A 5,841-nucleotide genomic window follows, 5' to 3' on the forward strand; every position below is an offset into this window, starting at 1 on the left:
AGATGACCCACCACCATTACAGGACATTTTGCAAGATGCTCATGGTCCCTGGGAACTAATCGACCTAGGAGGGCAGGGAGCAAAAAGTGTGGATAAATCTTGGGTAATGACCAGTTGGTCTCAAATAAACCTTATCTAGAGATATATTTCTTGATCTGTTATGTATAATTTGTCAGTAGATTGTAGGAATAATATGGTTCCCTATGGTTTTCGTGACTAGCTAGGCATTGTTTCTCTCTTGTATCGTCTCACCCTTCTATCACGGTTTTCCCACTTAAGGTGCCCAGTCTTTGATTTCTTAGTCCCATTTTTCCCCCCTCTTAAACTTCACTGCATATTGTTATTTCTGGAAAAATATGTTAAAAATTGCCTCTGTTTGGAATAATTTTTTAAAAATTATTAAAAAAAATTGTGATTATACACAGTGAGATTCAGCAGCAATATGGGGACATGGTCACTGGGCTGCTCTGTGATACCCTAGCGACACAGCCTTATGGCCTATGCAGTATAGGCCCAACTCTGTGTAACCTGAGATTAGGAGGAGACATCAGACAAATCCTAAATGAGGAAGGTGGCACGTCTAACAAAAGGAGCAGGTGAGGAAAGGGCCCCATTGATGTATGTTAAGTGGCTATAGAAGTATTTCCAACTTAAAGGAGTCTGTTAACAAAGCACCTGGCCTGACATTGGGTCATGTACTGCATGAGGGAAAATGCTGCATCAAGCGGGACATTTGGCAGCATAGATTGTAGAATAATAGATGAACATACTGGATGATGCTGTATTAGCTGAAGTCAAGGCTGTGGTTTGTTTCCGAGAGCACCTCTGAGGAGACGCACAGTGAGGCAGGGAGCAACATGATTTATCAGGGCAGGGGTAGGTGTGTGTGATATAAAACAAAGGGATATCTTTGATAATAGGTGAAAAGCTTTGATAATAGGTGTATCTGGCTATTACTGTGGCTTTGTATTCTTATACAGCATTTGTAACTGTTCAAGTCTGAAATTACTTCCAAGCAAAGCATTGAAAATATTTTAAAAATCTGCCCTTTATTTTTAGACGTTTCTCATGTACAAAGAGCTTGTTTCTTTGTCTAGAAGCAGGGTTTGGAATGAATATTTTTATATATTCCTCTGTGTTGGTGGTGTGGCTTTGCAAGCCACCTATTGTCAGATATGAGAGCAGTTCATAAAAAATAACGTCATTCTGTGGAAGGTCAGACTCTAAGACCTCAGTTTTGGGGAAGTATTTACTATATTGGTTAAGGTTTTGGAAGTATTAGCTGCTCTGTCAACTGCAATTCTTAGGATTATGACTATCTCATACTTTAAAGAAAATTTGGAATGACTATTTTACATCAAAAGTCTAATTGTGGTAGTCCCATGATTATCTTGTTTTATAAGCTTAAGAAAATAGTTATGCATTTGTTTATTAAATGCCTGTCATCTATTGCCTATCCTCCATTCCAGGCATTGGGGATATTGTATCAAATGAAACAAAGCTTTTACCCTCATGGATTTTACTTTTTATGCATGTGGGAGGCATTGAGGGAAGACAGTGAAAACAGAAGTAGTTGAGTTAGCTAGTAACATTGGAGAAAAACCAGAGAAGTGGGCTAGAGAATACTGGGGTAGATTTACTACAGTTTAAATAGATTGGAAAGACTTTGCCCAGGAGACATTTGAGCAGCAATCTCAAGGAAAAGGAATGCCTATAGAAATAATAATCTCATAGAGAAGCATATAGACAGAAGAGCAAGTATAAAGGCCCTGAGGCAGGGTGTGCCTGATCTGTAAGGAGGTCAGTAGAAAGTGAGGTCCTAGGCATTGGAGGCCAAGTTATATTGGCTCTTTAATGATACTCTTGCTGTGAGGACATTGTGAGTGAGGGGAGCAGATACTCCCTTATACTGTATGATTGATCTAGGTAGAGCATTTTGGATACTTTCATGAGAAAAGACTGAAAGGGTGAGGGTAGAAGTTGAGAGGTCAGTTCCTATACTTTGACAAAACCTCAAGTGAGAGGTGACTTTGACCAGAATAGGTACAGTGTAGGTGATGAGAAATGGTGTTAGATTCTGGACACATTTTGAGAATAATCAGTTGTGTTTGCTGATGGAGCAGAGAGAAGGGGTAAGAACAGAATGAGAACTTTAGAGTCAAGAAGAGGAGAAACCAACTGAGAGGCTAGAAAGGAGTTGCCAGTGAGATGAGATCAAACCAGGAATGTGCATGGGGAAGTATGCAGTGAGTCATGTCAAATGCTGTGTAGCTCAATAAGCTGAGGACCGACCCGCCTTTGGAATTCCCACTCTGTAGCTAATTGGTCACCTTCAGTGGTGTGGTGTTAAGGAAAAAATCTAATAGGAATGTGCTTACAGCAAGAATTTGTTTGAGGACTGGGTGTGGTAGCCCACGCCTTTAACCCTTGCATTCAAGAGGCTGAGGCAGGCAGATCTCGGAGTTTGAGGCCAGTCTGGTCTACATACCAAATTCTAAACAAGTCAGGGTTACATAGTGAGACCCAGTCAGTCTCAAAAAAAATTTGCGATGTTTTGCCATAAAGAAAAAAACTTTTAAATTGACTGTCACCTACAAGGATGTATAGGATTAAAATATTTTGTTGTTTTGTTGTACAATAATTGAAAATATATCCACCAATAGTTCTTTATTGGGAGGAGAAAGTTTATGATGTAGGAGATAGAAGAGAAACAGCACAGCAATGCCCTTAGGAGAAACCTGTTCTATAAAGAGGAGGAGGTAGACTGGGATGTGATCTCTAAAATTGATACAGAATAGGAGGGAGGCTGACACCAGAAACCCAGCAGGCTCCCTTTTGATGGCTTATAGGAATCAGGGTCAGCATACCAGAGGGATGCAGATTTTATGTAACTTTGTTTGTTTCTATGATATTTTTCATTACAAGATCTGTTAGGTGCCCTTGGGAGGCCTTAGGAGAGCTGTAAAATTGTGTATTAAATGTTTCAGAAAATGGGGGCTGGTGAGATGGCTCAGCAGTAAAGAACATTTGCTGCTCTTATAGAGGACCTAGATTTGGTTTCCAGTACTCACATGGCAGCCAATATCCATCTGTAACTCCAGTTCCAAGGGCTGTAGGGCCCTCTTCTGGCCTTCAGGGACATTGCACACATGTGGTGCACTTAAATACATTTGTCTAAACCTAGATGCTCCTAAAAGTGCTTTTTTCCACTGATCTACAAACTAAAGAGGATACTTGATTCTAAGCCCTTTAGAATTCACCCAGTAGAGCTCCAGCATTAAATCAGATACAATTAAGTAAAAAATGCAAAAAGAATACCTAGCCAAATTTGGAGTCCAGACAGCTGTGATTCTAATTCATATTACTTAGTTTTGAAATTCAGATTTTTTGCATATGTACATATGTGCATTTAAAAATACTCAACCCTTTGACATTGTACCAAACTTATTCTAAATTAGAGGCAAGCTAAGTATAAATCATGCTTTGCTTGTAAGGGTCAGACTGGCAATACTGTCTAAATTTTGGCTTGTTTAAAAATTTAACACCCTAAAATTATGTTGCATAGCAGAATAAACTAAATTAGTTTCATAAACATTTCTTTTGGCTGAACTTATACTGAAATGAAATATTAAAAGCTTGACCAATTCTATAGTATTTTATATTTGTACATCAAGATATCTGCAGAGCACATTAGTATTCAAAATAATGGGTTGAGAAGAGCCCGGGCCCCCTGGCTTGCTGTTTTCAGTTTCTGGCTTCCTGCTGTTTCTGCTTCTACATCTTTATCTCAATATTTGCCAGTCTTGGCCACACAGAACTGGCAAAACAAGATAATCAGCATCCAAAACACACATAAGAAAAGAGAAAACAACTCAGGGAGAAAATGTGCAAAAGGTATGAATAGGCATTTCACCAAAGGGGAGGCAAGAATTAACCAGTAATGGGGAAATGCTTGGTGGCACCACAGTCAGCAGGAAAATGAAATTAAGATTTTGATTGTATACCACTTTATATCATAGAGGAAGAAGTTGGCATTAATTACTACATTTTGTAGAGGGTATGGTTGGATATGAGCCAGTGTTGCTTGTCAGATCATAAATTGCTGAACGTACTTTAGGAGGAATAAATTTGGTGTTATGGAAAATTGAATGAATATACACATTCTCCCTAATTCTTGGGTATATACTTCAAAGAAACTTTAACATATGGAACAGAAAAGAGACAAGTACTAGACCTTTCCTAGCATATATATTTATAGTAGCAAAACAAAACAGAAATCAGATGCTTTTGACAAAAGAATGAATAACCAAATTGGGTCTCTGTTTCCCCCACATAGTATCCTACCGTGAAGGTGAACGAACTGTGCTCACCTGTAGCAGTGTGGATGAGCCTTGGGAAAGCAATACTGAGTGGAAACATTAAGTCTTACAAGACAGGACCTGTTTGATATTGTCATTTTTATGCGTTGTCAAACTGGGACACCATCAGGTTGAAAGATAAATAAATTTGTTAGGTAAATGAAATTTCCCAGAAAAACTGCACCCGGAAACTGAACCTTCTGTGAAGGCTGATCAGCCGATTGGAATTTAGTGATTATGGAAAGGTGGAAATGTTGCAGGTCCAGAGCCACTTTATCTCAGGCCATCATCAGGCACTCCTTGTCCACCTCTGCATCTGTTTTAACACCCTGATTATAAAACCTTTTGGAATGTACTAACAAAGCCCTAGCTCCTACCACCCAAAAGGCCCAGTGTCATCTGATAGCATGTGAGGCCTATAGCTCAGATTTCTCTTTTTCTGTAACAGTCTACTTAATGTTCCACCAATGTATTTGAGAAGTGCCTTGATTTATAACTTTTCTTTGTTTTATTTGTTAAAACTTCATGAAACTGCTTCCACATTGCAAGATGGCATTTGGGGTAACCTGAATCTGTGTTCCCAGGCCACGGTCCTTTGGATTTGGCTCTAAAATATAAACTGTCTCTTATCATCTTTGAGGTTAGAGTTGTGATTTTGCATCAACAGTGATATATGTAATGTAATGATAAATGTAAAATAGAGGGTTGTAGTTACAGAAGGCAGAGGGGTTGTGAGTTGTGAGCATTGGATAGACAGGACAAATCATTAGAACAGTATGAATAACTTGCATTTACTTCTTGAGCTGGGTAACAGGTACCTGGATATTCTGTTCTGTTTTTTTTTTGTTTCAGGCAGGGTCTCATTGTAGCCCAGGCTGGCCTCCAACTTGCTATGATGTAGCTGAGAATGACCTTAGATTTCTTGTTCTTGCTTCCACTTCCCAGATGCTAGGTTCTTCAACCTGGTGATGCTTATGTTATTAATTTGCTTTGACTTTAATTAAACATATTACAAATAATCGCTGTAGGTAGCAGTTAATATATTTAAAATACAGTTAAGGCTGGGATATAATTCTCTTGGTAGAGTACTTGCCTAGCATGCATAAATCCCTGGGTTTGATCACCAGCATCCTATAAATAAGGTGTTATGGGGGTTCATTCCTATAATCTTAGCACTTGGGAGGTAGAGGAAAGGAGAATAGGAAGTTTAAGGTCTTCCTCTGCTACATAGCAAATTCAAGGCCAGCCTTGGATACATGAGACCTTATTAAACCATATTCTGAAGTCACAATTTAAGACACATGTTATCAGTTATCACTACTTTTCTACTGCCATTTGAATTCCCAATAGTACTGTATTAGAACTATACTGGTTTAAAGCCTTCTATCTCATTAAGTATATATATGCTTTCTGATAAGTCACACAGCAAAGGCTTGTTGAAGAAATGGTGTAGGATTAAAAAAACCTAACATTTTTTTATTTT

Source organism: Nannospalax galili, unplaced genomic scaffold, assembly GCF_000622305.1.
Source record: "Nannospalax galili isolate Female #2095 unplaced genomic scaffold, S.galili_v1.0 scaffold405, whole genome shotgun sequence".
Lineage (NCBI taxonomy): Eukaryota > Metazoa > Chordata > Mammalia > Rodentia > Spalacidae > Nannospalax > Nannospalax galili.